Source organism: Myotis brandtii, unplaced genomic scaffold, assembly GCF_000412655.1.
Source record: "Myotis brandtii unplaced genomic scaffold, ASM41265v1 scaffold186, whole genome shotgun sequence".
Classification (NCBI taxonomy): Eukaryota; Metazoa; Chordata; class Mammalia; order Chiroptera; family Vespertilionidae; genus Myotis; species Myotis brandtii.
Window position 1 is genome coordinate 3,799,571 of NW_005356905.1, and position 17,371 is coordinate 3,816,941.

The 17,371-nt window shown below is 36.6% G+C and overlaps 1 long non-coding RNA gene across 1 annotated transcript in view; it reads left to right on the forward strand.

Annotated features, from left to right (window-relative positions):
• The first annotated feature begins 5,283 nt into the window (after nt 1-5,283).
• The window catches only part of LOC106725753, a 16,081-nt gene continuing 3,993 nt past the window's right edge, over nt 5,284-17,371 (forward strand). The window contains exons 1-2 of the long non-coding RNA XR_001361692.1: nt 5,284-5,318; nt 6,879-6,880. This is a non-coding gene — a long non-coding RNA (uncharacterized LOC106725753). The remainder of the gene's footprint in view (nt 5,319-6,878; nt 6,881-17,371) is intronic.

Genomic DNA, 17,371 nt, shown 5'->3' on the forward strand with positions numbered 1-17,371 from the left:
GAAGGTTACCCAAAACATACCATGATGTGATTATAGAGGCATGCTTATAGGATCAAATGGTATAAATACAGATGTAACAGGACAATAAAAGGAGAACCTGGCTCTGCTGATCAACTGAACGCTGTCTCTGTGTCATTCCTTCTTCGCTGACTCCATCCACACCTTTGAGAACCCCTGGACCTGCTGGGGCTGGACCCCAACATTTTGGGAACCTCTATCCCAAAAAGCTGTAAACACCGGCCAGAGAGAATTGAATACAGGGATCTCTGGGTTACATTCTGCTGCATTAGCATCAATGTCACCATATCTCTTCAGAGAAATGTTGAGGATTAGATGAATTATTAAATTGTTTTCCAATTATTATTATTATTAGTAGTAGTAGTAGTAGTATTGTTTGCACGGTTCTCAGGAATGCTTTTTATTCCTCTTCTTTTCACTTAATGAATTTCTTTTGAATTCACCTTATGTAGCTATGTTTTTAGAAAGTTATATCTGTGTAATTCTGCTTAAATTACTATCTTTTCTATATCATATAATTTCTTCTCAATTTTATCCTCTATGTATTTAACCTCACCAATTAGGCAAAACTTCATGAAACTACTATGCACACTTTTGCTACTGGTGTCTATTAAGCACAGGTTTTAGAACCAAGATTTTTAGAAACAGGCAGAGAAAATGAAAGCATTTGCAATGTTTTCTGTGCACATTTGCACTGTGAAATCACTTGTAACAGACTCACACACTAATTAGCAGATCTTTATTTTGTTCCGTTTCTGGCCAAGTCAATGTGACAGGATATGGGAAGCCATACCAATTAACAGGCCCCAGCAAGCTCCCCATTTGACAAACATTTAATAAGCAATAAAACGGGAACTTGGAAGTTCTGAAACTCACTAATGAAAAGAGAGAGAGAGAGAGAGGAGCTCTGTTGCTTATCTGGAATAAAGAAGAAACTCAATTAAGCTAACAAGATGCAAGCTGTAAGTTTTTTTATTCCAGAGTTGAGCTGAATTTTTAGTTTAGCAAGCAATTTCAAGAGGTCATCTCGTCCTTCCTTTCCGTCTCTGTTTACATTAAAGCCTGCTTTCTTTCTGAGAAGTAGTCCTTAATGGGATGGCTATGGAGGAATAGGAGATGTCTGTTTAAAATGCTAATGAAGATATGATAGTTCAAGACCTAGTTTCAAAATTTATAAATTTCTTATGATCATCTTTGAACAATTTCGAGGGCTAATTATGTCAGTGTTTCTCCTTGCCTTTTTCCTAGTAGATCTGTGTGTACCTGATTCTTATGCTGTTCCAGGCAGCTCACTAAACCTGAATAAAATGAAATCACACCATCTGTATATTCTCTCCAGGCGTTTCCTTATGAACAAGCCCTTCCCATGTTGCTTTATCTTCAATGTAAAGGTTTCATGTTTCTGAAAGTCAATAACATTTTAAAATGTCATCAAGACCTATATGACTTGAATATGAATATCTGTATTTGTAAGAAATTTTAACTTACGTTTTATCTACATCTAATTTTATTTATAACTGGTATACATTTAAAAATTATAGAAAATGTGAACTGACAAGACAAATAAAGCAGAACTTCATTATTCACATTAAAATTTACTTTCTATCAAATGGAGGCACCTAGCACTTTTATTGCAGTATTTTAGTCCATCTTAGATATAGTTCAATTTATTTTAAAACAAAATTTTTCATCAATATTGACATCTTGTAACTTAATTCAAATATAATCTTAATATTTTTAATTGACTGAAACAAGATTAAAAGCAGTAAGTAAAGATTAAGAAAAATCAGTGTGTGACTTTTAAACTGATACAAAATTTCAAACATTTGTTATGTACTATCCAACTTCATGTGATGTGGTTAAAAAATAAATATCAAACAGACTCTAAGTTAGGTTTCTTAGTAAGCATTAGGTGCAGAAGGTAGCAATTAGATATGGCCACTGCACTCTCAGTGCTAAGGAAAGCATTTAAGAAAATAATTCAGAGGAGCATGTGCGAGCCCAGAGATTTGGCCCAAAGTACGTAATGAGTTTTTGTTTTTCTATTGAATTGGTTTGTAGTTATCTGTTCTTTGAAAGCTTCTTATGTTTTATAAAGTATATATTGTGTACAGGTTCTGTAACATTCAAAGAAAGATCATAATGTTGTAATTAGCAACATTATTATCAAGAACAGCAAAACTATGAATGCCTACCTTATACAGGACAAAAAATTAACAGTTGACATATTTTAATCTTTAGACAGTGTCTTCAGACACCTTTTACATGGCACAGAGTGTTCTTGCACTCTTCTTATGGAAATCCATGTATGCTTTTTATTGATTTTCCAGGTGCAAAACTGATCTCAAATTCATTAATGTTAATATGAGAGCAACTAGCTGGCTGAAAATCAAAGCAGTATTACATTTTGAAGGCAGGAAATTCCCTTAACAGTGAATTGGGAATATTCCCAGAGTGAAAGACTCCTAATTAAACATTATTCTTTGGTAGAGAATGTCTTCATTTACTTCAATAAATTTATGGTAATCACTAAAATTGCAAGAGATTGTCTACTCAGGACAGTTTTAGGAATTTGCAAGTGGGAAGTTTAGAAATGTGAATGTATCTTTCTGTACTAAAAAAAACAACTGTATCTTGTGGTACATAAACTAAGATTTTTTTTCACTTACGTTTCTTTTATTGTTTTTCTACTTCTGATTCTGTTATATACTGACCTCTAATAGGTTTAGTCATATGTCTACTAATGTTAGATATAAAATAAGTTCCTTGTACATAGGGAGGCATTAATATCAGGAAGGAAAAACATAAAGAAAACAAAAAAGAGATAAAGAAAGGAGTCCTAAGACCTCGTTTTTCTATGATGCAGTATCAGGTAAAATGACAACAAAGGCATGATAACCACACAGTCATCTAAAGGGTTATGTTGTGGTGGTGGTGAGCTTGCTATCCACTGTGGCCAAAATCACTAATACTGTCTGAGGCAACATGGAGAAAGCCCCCTAGCTATAGAGAGGGTTTTCTTATCAGAGTGTTCACCATAAAGCAAATTTGGGTATTTCGTAGCTATTTTAATAATAATGCTGCTGCAAAGTTCTCCATAGATAGTATTTATCTCTGAAATAGGTTTTGTATGGCCATTTATAGTTATACTGCATCAATGACTGAGCATGAACTTCTGTCTACTATTATATATATGGTTTAGGAGAAAACTGTAATCACCAGTACAGAGGACCATATCTGGGCATTCTGGAGTTTTCCATTTTCATTAGTACATTCTTTATTGCAGGAGATCATCAAAACACATGCTCTGATTCAGGTCTACTTTGGATAATTCACTTTTCAGTTCTTCCTTTTTTTTTTAATCCTTACCCCAGGACATTTTTTCATTGATTTTTAGAGAGTGGAAAGGAGGGGGAGAGGTATAGAGAAAGAAACATTGATGTGAGAGAGACTCATTGAATGGTTGCCTCCTATATGCTCCCCAACCAGGGCCAAAGAACAAGCCTACCACTGAGATATGTGCCCTAGACCAGAATAGAACCTGGAACCCTCCAGTCTCTAAGCCAGTGGTTCTCAACCTTCCTAATGCCGCGACCCTTTAATACAGTTCCTTAGGTTGTGGTGACCCCCAATTTCATTGTTACAAATTGAACATAATTAAAGCATATTGATTAATAACAAAACAATATGTAATTATATATAATATGTTTTATGTCTTAGGTGACCCCTGTGAAAGGGTCGTTCGACCCCCAAAGGGGTCGCGACCCACAGGTTGAGAACCGCTGCCTAAGACGATGCTCTATCCACTGAGCGAAACCTGCTAGGGCTTTGCTTTTCATTTCAATTGAGATGAAAGGAAATTTAAATTTTCACTTACTAGACACACTTTATGTTATACAAAAGGTTACCAAGAACATTATATTGTCCTTGTTAACATGCAGTATTACATTTAAGTATTAAATAACACCACTTAAAAGGCAAATGTGAGAAATAACTTCAAATCTTTGAGTAACAAATGAAAATAAAGAGTTATGGAAATGCTTTTGAACAATGAATACTTACTATTAACTATGTTAGGTCATCTGAATTGAACTCCCAAATATTTCTCAAAGTTATTAATGACAAAGGAAGAATAATTGCAAAGATAAAGGATTTTAAATAAAATTTCTGAAAACATGCAATTTAATTCTTGACTTCAACTTTATAAGTGAACAGTCACTTATTTTAAACTCACTCATTTTAACTCAAGGTGGTTACATGTCTGGGATTTGAAATTTAAATTAGGAATAATCATAGCTACTTCAAATTTGTAGGCAAGTTTTAGTGAGCATGGGTGAGATATCCAGCACACACACACACACACACACACACACACACACACAATGAATAGTTTTAGAAGAGGCATTTTAAAGGTTAAATAACATCATCAAAGCATTGCATAGCAGGGGCAGAAAGGAAGGCAGAAAGTTAAGTTTGTGTTCTGAAAAGATTGTGCTGAGCTTGTGAGACCTTTGAGCAAAATAAGCAAACATTTTCCAATTGTAGTTAATTTGAAGAGTTAAAATTTAAACAAAGCTAAAAGTGAAGACACATATCTCTGCCAAGTTCCATTCAAAGACTTTAGGGCAGGGTTTGATTTTAAATTCTAGGGTGATTATTTTCATAGAGTACATATACACAATAGCAGTAGAGGACATTGTATTATATTTTACCCAGGTCTTTCAAAACTCTGTCCCATAGACAAACACCTTGTTCCTCCAGGTCTTGGTCAATTGACAAAATTCATGCCTAAGATACTGTCTCATAGAGTTGCTGTGAGGATTGAAGAACTTGTAAATCATTTTTTAAAATTGAAAATCCTTTATAACTGTAAGCTATAGTTATTTTTATACGTATATTATTTTACGCTTATATTATTCTTTGCTAGTTTATAGAAGACTCTTTTTTTAAAATATATTTTATTGATTTTTTACATGTATATTACTTTACGCTTATATTATTCTTTACTAGTTTATAGAAGACTCTTTTTCTGTGTTTGACTAAATGTAATTTTTAAAAAATTGAAATATAGAAGACTCTTATTCTGTGTTTGACTAAATGTAATTTTTAAAAAATTGAACTCATGAGCCAGCATTCTATCTAGTAGCTAGACTTCCAAAACTAATCAGATAATTTTTATTTTTGTATTGTTTTGACAGAGAGAGAGAGAGAGGGAAAGAAGCATCTATGTGAGGGAGAAACATCGCTCTGCTGCCTCCCGTACCCATCTTGATGGGGGATTGAACGCACAACCTGGGTGTGTTGTGATCAGGAATCTTTTTGGTGTATGGGACCATGCTCCAACTAACTGAGCCTAGCCAGAGCATTTTTAAAGTGTTCTTGAGGCATATCTTCTCTTACACATGTAAATTTGATGTATAAGCTAATATTAATTGTAAACTGTAAAAATATTATATTTATTCATTAAAGGCCTCAAAAATTAACTGGAAAACTTTCCAATTAATTAAATCTCCACTAAATATGGAAGAAAATCCAATTTATAAGCCTTATTTTGAAAAGGATAACAGTGTTTTTAAATAAAATGCATTTTCTCATTAAATAAAATCGTGTGATATTTATGGCATGCTGTGAGTAATTATTGTATTTCCTGTGAAATAACCACCAAACAAACCTTATGCAGATATGTTAGCTGGCTATGTCTGCTGTAACCAAGTATCACAAACTGAATGGCTTTTACACAACAGAAATTTGTTGTCTCACAATTCCTGAGACTCCACCAAGATCCAGGTGTCTGCAGGGCTGGTTCCTTCTGAGGCTGTGAGGAAGGATGTTTCATGCCTCTCCTCTAGCTTCTGGTGGTTTACTGACAATCTCTGCTGTTTCTTGGCTCGTACAAGCTTCGCCCTGATCTCTGCCTTCACGTGCATGGCGGCCCTTTTCATGAGGCCCCTAGGCATGTTCGATCAAAGCCCACCCTAGCGGCAGTGTCCCTTGATTGCCCCTGTGAAGACTCTATCTTCAAAGAAGGTCAGATTCTGAGGTGCTGGGAGTTAAGACTTCAACATATGAATTTGTGGGGACACAACCCATAATAGCAGATCACCAATTTAAAGAGAACTATGATCCTATCAAATATAACTAACAATAAAAATCATACAAAAGAAATTGTCAAGATTTGCTTTATAAAGTGAAAAAAATAATGGGTTGGCAACACAGAAAGTCTAGAAATGCTGTTTGTCCTTTTTATTTCTGAGAATAATTATCTTTTTATTTATTTAAGAAATATTTTTCAGCATTTGCTTTGTATGATGAGCTGTTTGGGGTATTCATCATTATCAGTAGCAAGTACAAAAATGTTTTTATCCTCATGAACCTTTGGATGTGGCAGAAAATGTTTGTTGTTCTAATTTTGAAACTTTGAAGTTTTGCATGAAATTGAAAAATAGGTACTAATTTTAATGGTCTTAAGCTATTGATTCAGGATACCAATTACCCATGTATTTTACAACTATAACACAGGGCTTTAGTATACATGCTGGTCAAGAGAATTTTATTTTTTAGGATATTAAATAATGAAGTCTATACTTTAACAATTTAGTTTTAGGTTCAGCTATTCTTTATCTTTTATTTGTATGTCACTTTTTTTTTTTTTTTTGCTTTACAAGTTAAGATTTGGAAAAATAACGACTATCCTATTATATCTGAAGCCATTGCATGATAATGTTTTATTGAAACTTACTCTCTGAACAGACTCTCAGGCATTTGCTCTTAAACCTGAAAAACAAATATGGAATGTATTTTTAATTCCCTGGTGAAGTTTTTATAATATTTCCATTCCTGCCTTTATGGAGACTTCAGAGATGTATTTCACCTCTCAGGCAATGATGGAACTCTTAATATTTCCTTCTATTGCTAGAGCTGGGGCGAGATGAGGTGAAGTAAGTTGGCTGCCTGGGGAAATAGCATCATAAAACATGGAGACTCAGCTCATGTTCTAGTCCGTGGTATTTTGAAAGCCTCTATTATCATAGCACAGCATAGTTGTACTTAGCACACTATTGAAATTCATAGACACAAAGGCAAGAATGTAGGAAATAGTCAACGGGGGAATAAGGTTGCTTTTCATTTTATATCTCAGCCTTACCCATACTTAAATATCGCCTTTCTTTTTTTCATTTCTTAATCTTCATACAAATGTTTTGAATGACAGAACAATTAGAAGGAAACCAGATTGCAGTATCTATATCTGTCACTATAACTACACCCTGGCAGACATAAATTCCCTCTGATTTTGCTGCAGTGTATTATCTGAGAAGTAAGCTCAATCTTAACCCAGTTTTTTTTTTCCATGTAGCAGTGCATTGGAACAAATGCCTTCATCCTATCTGAAGGTTGCATTTTTTTTCCTACTGTATGGTAGATTTTTAATGGATAAAATTCTACTTAGTTTGTTACAAAAAGTTAGCTTATATATTTAAAAAAACACATACAACATGGGATGGGTGACACAGGCAACTGTGCTGCGCAGTGGACTGTGTGAAATGGCTTAGGAATATCCAGTTAATTTCAGAGAAAATGAAGACCAGTGTCCAGGACTATGAAAATACCAATGCTCTCTCTGGATCACTAGTCTCAGTCCAATTTCCAAAGGCCGTTGCTCCATTGGCTGTTGTAGCTTCCATGATGCCAAAGTATATTTTTCTCAGCTTTTATACCTAATATTCTGACAGCCCTGCAAATTGAGTTAAAGAAAATATTTTGGTACAAATAGATGATTCTTAATCCACTGGCACCAAAATTAAGGTGAGCATTTTTATATGAACTATATTAGTACATGTGAACTCAGACATATTTGGCTTCAGGAACTAACACAAGATGACCTTTTTTGTGTGCCTTAATTAGCTGATTTAAATTGGTCTAGGTTTTAAGGAAAACTCCATCTTCCTCATTTTCCACTTCTCATCATGACATAAATTAAGGCTGGTTTGTTTTAGTTGTTGAGAGAATAAAGGTGAGTACATTTAGACATAGCAAAAGCAATGGGTCTGAAAACTGCTCATCAGACATCAGTGTACATAATGAACATTTTTGACCCTGCCAGTTGCATGCCCATAACTAAAGAGCTTTTCTCAGTTATCCAATTAAGAAGATAACAACTGTTCATAATTATAGATATATCTGATGCATCATCAGCCCCTTTCTTCTTTAGTTGAAAATATGTGTCATCTTGATGTCTCTCTGTTGCTTTGAATTGAATGAGCGCTTATGTGTTAGCCTTAATCAATATTTCCTACCCCTTCCCAGGAAATGGCAAATAGAGTTTCCAGGCGTTTTATCTTGCTGCAGAGGTCTCAACTATCAGCTGCAGCAGGAACATTAGTGCTCAGTAAATTGGTGCAGATGGCCACAGCTCTGATTCTACCACTTCATTCAGCAGAGCTCTGCAGTCTGGGGCTGGAACACAGATGTCAGACCAGGGGCTTGGTTGGTATTTGCTTGTGTTGCTCTCCATAACCATTCTCTCTCTCTCTCTCTCTCTCTCTCTCTCTCTCTCTCTCTCTCTCTCTCTCTTCCTGTTTTTCATGGATCATTTCATGAATTTACTACCAAGAATTTACATGCTTAGAGACAAAGATATGGCTCATATATTCAGCAATGGTTTTTAAATATGCATTGATTTCTATATTACTTAGTTGTTTTTCCCCCAGAATATTCTAGATACAATAAAAATAAAACTAGAACTTACAAATTGAAAAACACTGTTGGGGAGTAAAGAATGCAAGTTATAAAAAAAAGCAGTCCCTAATTATAAGGGAGAGATCTAGTAATTTGGAGATTAGGAGGTACACATTTTAAAAGAAGTGAAATATTTCAAAAGATTACTTGCCATTTAGGGAATTCCTGCCTAATCTAGATGCAACTATTGATCAAATTATTTTTAAGCAAGATAAAGTGACAAAAATCATTTTGTAAGGGAATAGAGGGTAGTATAATGCTAACATCCAAGTAATGCTTTCCACAATATGGGGAAAAATAACTTTCAAATGAGTGTCAAAAAAGTCATTTTTTCCCCTCTCAGCATTTTATTCAAGAAAAAAAAAATCTCCCCTGGGCGCTGTGACCTGTTTGAATATAATAGAGCTAAGTGGGGGACAGGTTTTTTCATAGAAACGACTGACAAAGAGGTATTAGCCACAACCAAAGCATCAAAAGTAAGCTCTAAAGATGTGGAAATGTGGGCTGGGGGTTAATCACCCGCAGACTTTCTTAATTCTACTGCTAAGCTTTTTTAATACTTTCCATATAGATCAGCAGTTCTCAACCTGTGGGTCGAGACCCCTTTGGGGGTCGAACGACCCTTTCACAGGGGTCGCCTAAGACCATCGGAAAACACATATATAATTACATATTGTTTTTGTGATTAATCACTATGCATTAATTATGTTCAATTTGTAACAATGAAAATACATCCTGCATATCAGATATTTACATTATGATTCATAACAGTAGCAAAATTACAGTTATGAAGTAGCAACAAAAATAATTTTATGGTTGGGGGTCACCACAACATGAGGAACTGTATTAAAGGGTCACGGCATTAGGAAGATTGAGAACCACTGATGTAGATCATTCAATCCAATGCTGCCCTCAAGTATGGCAACATGAAGAGTATGCTTCACATTCTATTGCCAACCAGAGCACAGATCCAATGACAGCAGTGATGAAATCATATCAATTTGTACAAGATTCTGTCTCATTGTCTCTGTGGCTCCAGCCCAAGTGAAGGAACAAATTCTGTCTTCAAGGGTTTCCTGGAGGGTGTAAGAGCCTGATCGATGTGAAAATTTTAAACACTTACGCTAAGCACTTTAGGTCAGTAAGTCTAGGTTGTAACATTGATACTAAGTGATAAGAGTAGTGAAACGTTTAGTCCAGGAAGTCTTCCTTAAAACCATTCATAGTATTTAATACTCTTTAAATATGTTATAAGATTATTTAAATTTTGGACTTGAAAATGTTATTGCTTTTGTATCAAAAAGAAATTGATCAGAAATATAGATGCAAATTAAATCGAATATTTTTAGTTTAAAATTTGGCGCAATACATTAAGGTGATTTCACAGGAAATAAAGGACAGCATTTTATGAAAAGGACCCATATAGATGAAATGTGTCTGCTCCCAAGTCATGCTTGAAAAATCATACACAAAAAAGCCACATTTCCTGTGTTACTACAATTTCTAACCGTAAATATTTATTTTATAACTAGATAAAGCTAGTTACATTTACCTAAATATTTGAGTTCCAGCAATTGTTTGAAAAGAACAATTAGAGCATATGGGCCTCTGAAACTCTTAAGGAGGTTCCCCTCTTCGTCCATGTTGCCATGGAAGAGGCCAATCTTGACTTCGGCAGGGCCAGGATTAAGGGCACTACCCAGAATTTCTGCTCCACATTAAAGCACATTCCAGTTCAGCATTGGGCTGGTTTAGCTTGTGTATCCAGCTACAGTCCATTGTGTATGGGGTCTACATGGCCATGGGCCATGAGGCTGCTTAAGGCCACATGACTATGGAGAGAGAGCAGGTGAGCACACAGGCGAGTGAAGGTCATGGAGCAAAGGAGCACAAGAAGTGAGGGGGAACTCTTTGTCTGGGGATGTTACCCTTCCAAGATTTTGTGCATTTGCAGTGGCTCCAACCTCCTAGCCAATCCATGGATCCCCAGGCTAGACTGACAGACAAGCACCTCTCCTGTGGCACCCTGACTTCACTGTGCATGTGCCCATCTCCCCCTTTGTTTGATCCCTTCCCCAGTGATCTGCTGGGAATGGACCAGTGACTCCCTGGGGAGGGTGAAACAGTAACTTCCTGGTGAAGCTGCTCAGATGATCATGCTTATAATGTCTGGCCTCCCCTTGGCTCTCTTTCTGTTATTAATATTAAGTAGCTAATTACAACGATAACAGAACCATATTGCACCACAGCTGTAGTCAGCTGGAACTGAGATGTGACAGCCTATATTGACAGGGAGTGTATCCCCCTCAAAGCACAGTTCCTCTCAATCTTTATGTTTCTTACTTATATTTACTATACGTATTTTTCACACTTGTATTATAACTATTTATGTGTTTATTGTCTAATGCAGAAAATCTATAAGGAGCTTCTCATCTTTCAATATGATTCATTAGGCATCTGTTCAAATACATTGACATCTATAATTTTATGCCTTCTTCCTGATAGCTAAAATGTTTTGTTTTTTTTAATCCTTACCTGAGGATATTTCTCCATTGATTTTTAGACAAAGTAGAGGACAGAGAGAGAGAGACATCGATGTGAGAGACACATCAATTGGTTACCACCAGCATACGCCCTGACCTGGGGACTAGGGATGGAGCCTGCAACCAAGGTATGTGCCCTTGATCTGGAATCGAACCCAAGGACCTTCAGTCTTCCTGCCAAAGCTCCAACCATTGCTAAACTGGCCAGGCAATATTTAGGTTTTTTTTAGTATAAAATATTTAGATATATTGAGCATCTATAAATGCGTTCTCCTGATAATCTTACTAATGTTAGCACATTCCCATATTTGATTGATATATTTAAGTAAAATTTCACAGATACAGATATTCTACCCTGCCCACAGACCATCTACTTTCCTTTTCTTTATCTCTACTCAGCAAGTAGTACATATGCTCCTTGTGCAAATCTTAATTTTATACTGTTTAAAAAATATATGTATAAATCTATAGCCAGATGTATATTTTAGGATGGATTTACAATTTATATGAAGACTGGCTATAATTGGATTTCTGTGTGATATCATTTGATAAAGTGGGTCTCAACTGCATTGAATATGAAAAAAATTATATAGTAATTTTATCCTTAATTCTTATCTAATATGTTTAGAAATAATTGATACTTTTGGAAAATAATGCAATTACATGTAAAAGAGGTATGAGCCCTTGAACATACTTTACCTATTCAAAGGTGGTTTCTTTCCAGGTATTGGTATGTATGAGAGAGGAGAATTAAGAATATAAAAAATAATTTATTGTATTAAAATATGTGGGGAGTAGGGAGAAGCATTGTTTTAAAGTCAGTGTTTCTCTTGATACTTTCATAGAAAATTTTCCTCAAAGATATTTATTAGAAATTATCTGGAGAAGGAGGGGGCAAATAAATACTTCCTTAGAATATCTATTGAAAGCATTTGTATTCAAAATTGAGAAAGGGACAATATGTTTTGAAATAAAAATGGTATTACTCTACCACTACCACACATATATGTATGTCAAACATACCAACCCAGGTCACAATGCCCTCTTTGCTGTGTTAAATAATAACAGAAATTGTTCAAGAAAGAACGAAAGACTAAATGTTTATAACATCCTGGTTGATCACTAAGGATACTTTTCCTTGTTTAAGCCTGGAAAATACTCTCATGGACGTACAGCATGGTATGATCTGGGTTTGGTGAGTGATACATCTTTGTTCTGTAAGTGACATAAAAGCTATTAAGAAATTATAAGATTTCTCAAACAGGTGAAATTTAGAACACAATCCATATGAGAGTTGAAGACATAGACAATGATTGCCTTAAAACAAATTATTTTTGTTTGCATGTTTTTTATTACTATTCCTTGGAAAGTCTAGTTATATACACCCAGTGTACTGTATATTTCTATATCCTGGTTTAAAGAATTTGATTAAAGGTGCCTGTCACTTTATGGGGCATTAATCTGTAGCATTGTGGTTCTTTTCCTTATAAGAATTGCTGAACATCCCACGCGCAGGTACATAAATACTGAATGATGGAGTGATTCAAAATTGGATTTTGCTGGGTAGCTGAGAGAAATACAAAGGTGCAGTTGTTGACATAGAAAAAAATGGATTGAAATAACATACCATGAAATTGATGAGGCTAGAGTGGAGGCAGGAAGGTTCTGAAAGATTGAGAGAACATGCAAGGAATAAAAAACTTTGGGTCCCTGTGCAGTGAAAGAAGAGGTCTTCTGTAGTGACTCTTAGGGAGCCTCAAATGAGGATAGCAGATAGATGTTTGTTTGTGTGTGTGTGTGTGTGTGTGTGTGTGTGTGTGTGTGTGTGTGTGTGAAAGTGGCATTGTTTTTTAAATTTAACTTTCCAGAAATGGAACAACGTAGAATTAGCGAAAGTGCTTTGATGTGGCCATGAGATTGGGTGACTAAAGAGGAATAAATGAAGTAATAGAGAGAGAAAATGAGACATTTAAGAAGCTAAATTAAAATGTAGTTCATTTGGGTCATCTCTGAACGAATGGTGGAACTGTGGTAGAGAGGAAACCATGAGCCAGAGCTAAAATTTCATCTCTGAGAGAGAAGCAGTGACCAGAAGGTCAGTAGTGACAGGACAAGGTGGAGTACAGTCTGGCCTCACTCTCAAAGGAAGAAGATTTTCATATGAATGTCATGTGGGAAAAGCCTGAAAGAAACACTCAGGAGAATAGGATGCTGACCATCTCTTTGAAGCATGAGTCATGCAGTGTAAAAAGTGTCCACTCTGGGAAGCTCTATAAAAATCAGTGGCCCCAGGAAGGGACCAGGATCCAGTTAGGGCAAGAAGGTGGGAGGGATTCTTAGTAGAGTGGTCAAGGTAAAATACTTTTTCTTTTTAAGATTATTTTTTTTTAAATATATGACTTCTACAGCCAAAAGGGTGTTTTAGGAAATGTGGTAAAAAGTTTAGAAGAAATGAGAATTGGGATAGGGAGAAGGAAGTACAGGTTAGCTGGAGGACAAAAAGTCAGGAAAAGACAAATGACTGGGGAAGTTTATATTTTGTTTTTTGATTTAACTTAACTTTTATTGATTTTATTTTAGTGAGTGAGGAAGGGAGGGGGAGAGAGAGAGATGAGAGAAACATTCATTGGTTGCTTCCTGTACATGCCCTGACTGGGGATCAAACCTGCCCTGACTGGGAATTGAATGGAACCCATGACCTTTTGCTGCACAGGACAATGCTCCAACCATTGAGCAACAGCAGCCAGTGCGAAAGTTTATATTTCGGACCATGGTCAAGACCTGCTGGGTTTAGTAACTGGACAAATGGCTAATAACAGTCACCTCAGAAATACACTTGTAGAGTGTGGTGGCGGTCTTATTTCTAGGTGCTCAGGGCACAGAGCGTGAGGTTAGTCACGCTGCTGGCTGTACTGTTGATCTGGGGAATACCTTCTGGTATCCTGGGGGTTTTGGTACCAGTAGCAGAATTACAGAAAGCCTGGTAATCAGCTTCCTAGTGTAGACACTGAGGTGGGCCAAGCAGAATCCAGAAGGCTCAGCTTCTCCTTTGTCAGTGAAGAAATATGGTTGCCAATGAGTGCAGTGAGTCTCTAGATTGGCTCCAAGTATCCCTAGATCAGTGGTTCTCAACCTTGGCTGCACATTAGAATCACCTGGGAATCTTTTTAAAATCCTGATTTCTGGGCCTCATCCTCCGGAAATTCTGTTTCTTTGTTATGGCCCCACCCCATAACAAAGAAACAGAATTTCCGGAGGATGAGGCCCAGAAATCAGGATTTTAAAAAGATTCCCAGGTGATTCTAAATGCAGCCAAGGTGGAGAACCACTGCTCTAGATGAACAGCAAAGGCTCATCTGCCACCTGAGGTGCTCATCCTCTTCCTGAGGAGGTCTTATAAACATCAAACCACAGCTGCCTTTAAAGAGTGATTTATTCTCAAATGGTTGTCCCTAGAACTAAAGGAACTGACACTCACTTGAAATTATTTAAAAATACTTGACAGAAGTTATATATAAGCTAAGAAGATATTCTTTATGAATAAAAAATAAATAAAGAGGAAAAATGTGTAAACTTTGGTTTTCCCCTCTCACTTTAAAATTTATACATACTAGTATACTTTATACTAATTATTTGGGGCTTGATGGCCATGGAATGAGACAAAAAGGGAAACATTTGCTTGTGATACCTTCCTCATTGAGGTTAAGACCTCATGTACTTACCTATAAACTGAACATACATAGTCACATATCTCTAAGGCTTACTCTAGCTCTGAAATGAATGATTTTCTTGCGGAAGAAAATCAAACACAGCACCATTAGCATAAATCTTTATTTGAAAAAGACGGGCATAAGAAAGTTTCAGAGGAGCTCAGGGTCTAACTTGAGGAAGCATCGCTGACTATTTTTTAGGGCTTCAATAGGAGAAAGCCAGGTGAAGGGAGGCTAGTTGGTCAGGGATGGTATTCAAAAAAGGAAGGAATTATTTTTTGCAGATTAGCAGCCTTTATTTGGGCTCTTTGATTTTTTTTTCTTTTGGTTTGTTTGTTTTGTTTTTCGCTTTGAAACAATTTTCTTTTTTTTTTTATTGATTAAGGTATTACATATGTGTCCTTATCCCCCCATTGCCCCCCACCATCCACCCCATTCCCATTCATGCCCTCACCCCCCTGGTGTCTGTGTGCTCTTTGAGTTTTATCAAGGACATGAGAGAGGGAGAATTCCAGGTTAAGGTCATGTCCTGGTGGGAGGAGGGGAGAAAGAAACAGGGGAAAAGGCCCTGCAAGGACCACAGTGGATATTTCTTAGTTCTCAGAGTCTTTCATTCTCTTCTACTCACATTTTATCCAAGACTAAATTAAAAAAAATACACCAGCTTATATCCTCAGATAGAAACCAATAGCTCATAAACCAGTGTGAAATGCTGGGTCTGAGGCCCATTTGGAATTCAGGTTATTTATTGGTAAGTGTAAATTTCAAAGAAGAAGGGACCTTCAAATCTGTAAATCTTCCTCATAGGGCTTATATTTGTGGAGTGTCTCCTAACTCCAAGAAGAGATTTAAAAATTATGGAAAGGATGATTTTATAGATATATACTAGAGGCCAGGTGCACAAAATTCGTGCGCGGGGGGGGTGTCCCTCAGCCTGACCTGCACCCTCTCCAGTCTGGGAGCCCTCAGGGAATGTCCTACTGATGGCTTAGGCCTGCTCCCCATGGTTCTCTGCTCTCTGTAGGGCCTGCCTGCTCCACACCACAGTGACTGCCAAGTAGGCCGTGCTGGGTGCTGCCTGCGGGCGGTATTTGCCTGTTCCCAGGTCGCCGCGGTGACGGCCAAGCAGGCTGTGCTGGGAACTGCCTCCTACCTGCTGTCAGTCTCCACAGAGGCGATGAGGTTAATTTGCATACTCATTCCTGATTGGCTGGTGAGTGTAGTGGAGGGACGGTTGATTTACATGTTTCTCTTTTATTATATAGGATATACTAATAATAGAAGAATATGCAAATTGTCTGGGACACCGTCACAGTAACAGTGACTACCGAACAGCAGACTTCATGGGGCAACAAGGTCGGCAGAGGGGTTAGTGAGGGATGACCAAATGACTAAACAGCAAGCTGCACACACATATATATATTGTAATGCACAATTTTTTGTTTACCATGACATGTCCTTAGTTTATCAAATGATTTGTAGTATTTTTAAATGTACTTTAATAACACTTTTGAATCAAATGCCTATAACAAAAGATAGAAAGTTGCCCTAACTGGTTTGGCTCTGTGGATAGAGCGCTGACCTGCGGACTGAAGGGTCCCACGTTTGATTCCAGTCAAATGGCATGTACCTTGATTGCAGGCACATCCCCAGTAGGAGGTGTGCAAGAAGCAGCTGATCGATGCTTCTCTCTCATCGATGTTTCTAACTCTCTATCCCTCTCTCTTCCTCTCTGTAAAAAATCAATAAAATATATTTTTTAAAAAAGATAGAGAGTTGTGAGAGATGCACATGGAATCTACAACCCTTTGTAAAGGTCTTATTCTTTTTAGGAAGATGGGGAAAATGTTGTCAAAGATTGAGTAGGCCTCAGGGAACTTTAACTTGCATGTCCAATACTCACTGACCTTGACTGTTTTATGAGGGGTCACATTTTATTTTTGTACAGACAAACTGTTAAACAATATCTGCAATGCACTGGAAGAAAAAGCATTTTTCTGCATTTATCATGCCCCTTCTACCCCCTGCTCAGTGATGTGTTCATTTCTTTTTTCAGCTTAGAGCAAGACAAAAGTTCAATGAGAAAATACAGTCCATACTTCTTACCATGAGTCAGATATTTCATACAAAATTTCCCTAGCTGGAAATCTTAACTCATTCTTCAACCTACAAGAAAAAAGGCTTTACAACACTTTAACACATCATTTATAGATTTTTTTATTTAACTGCTTATAGTGAAAATAAAATAATCCTGAATAGTAAGTCCTCTGTATTTTATTAATACTAAAACATTCTACAATGGAGTTCTCCTTTGTTTAGTGGGTCACTTTTATTCTCCTTATCCCCACCATTTTAACCATGTGT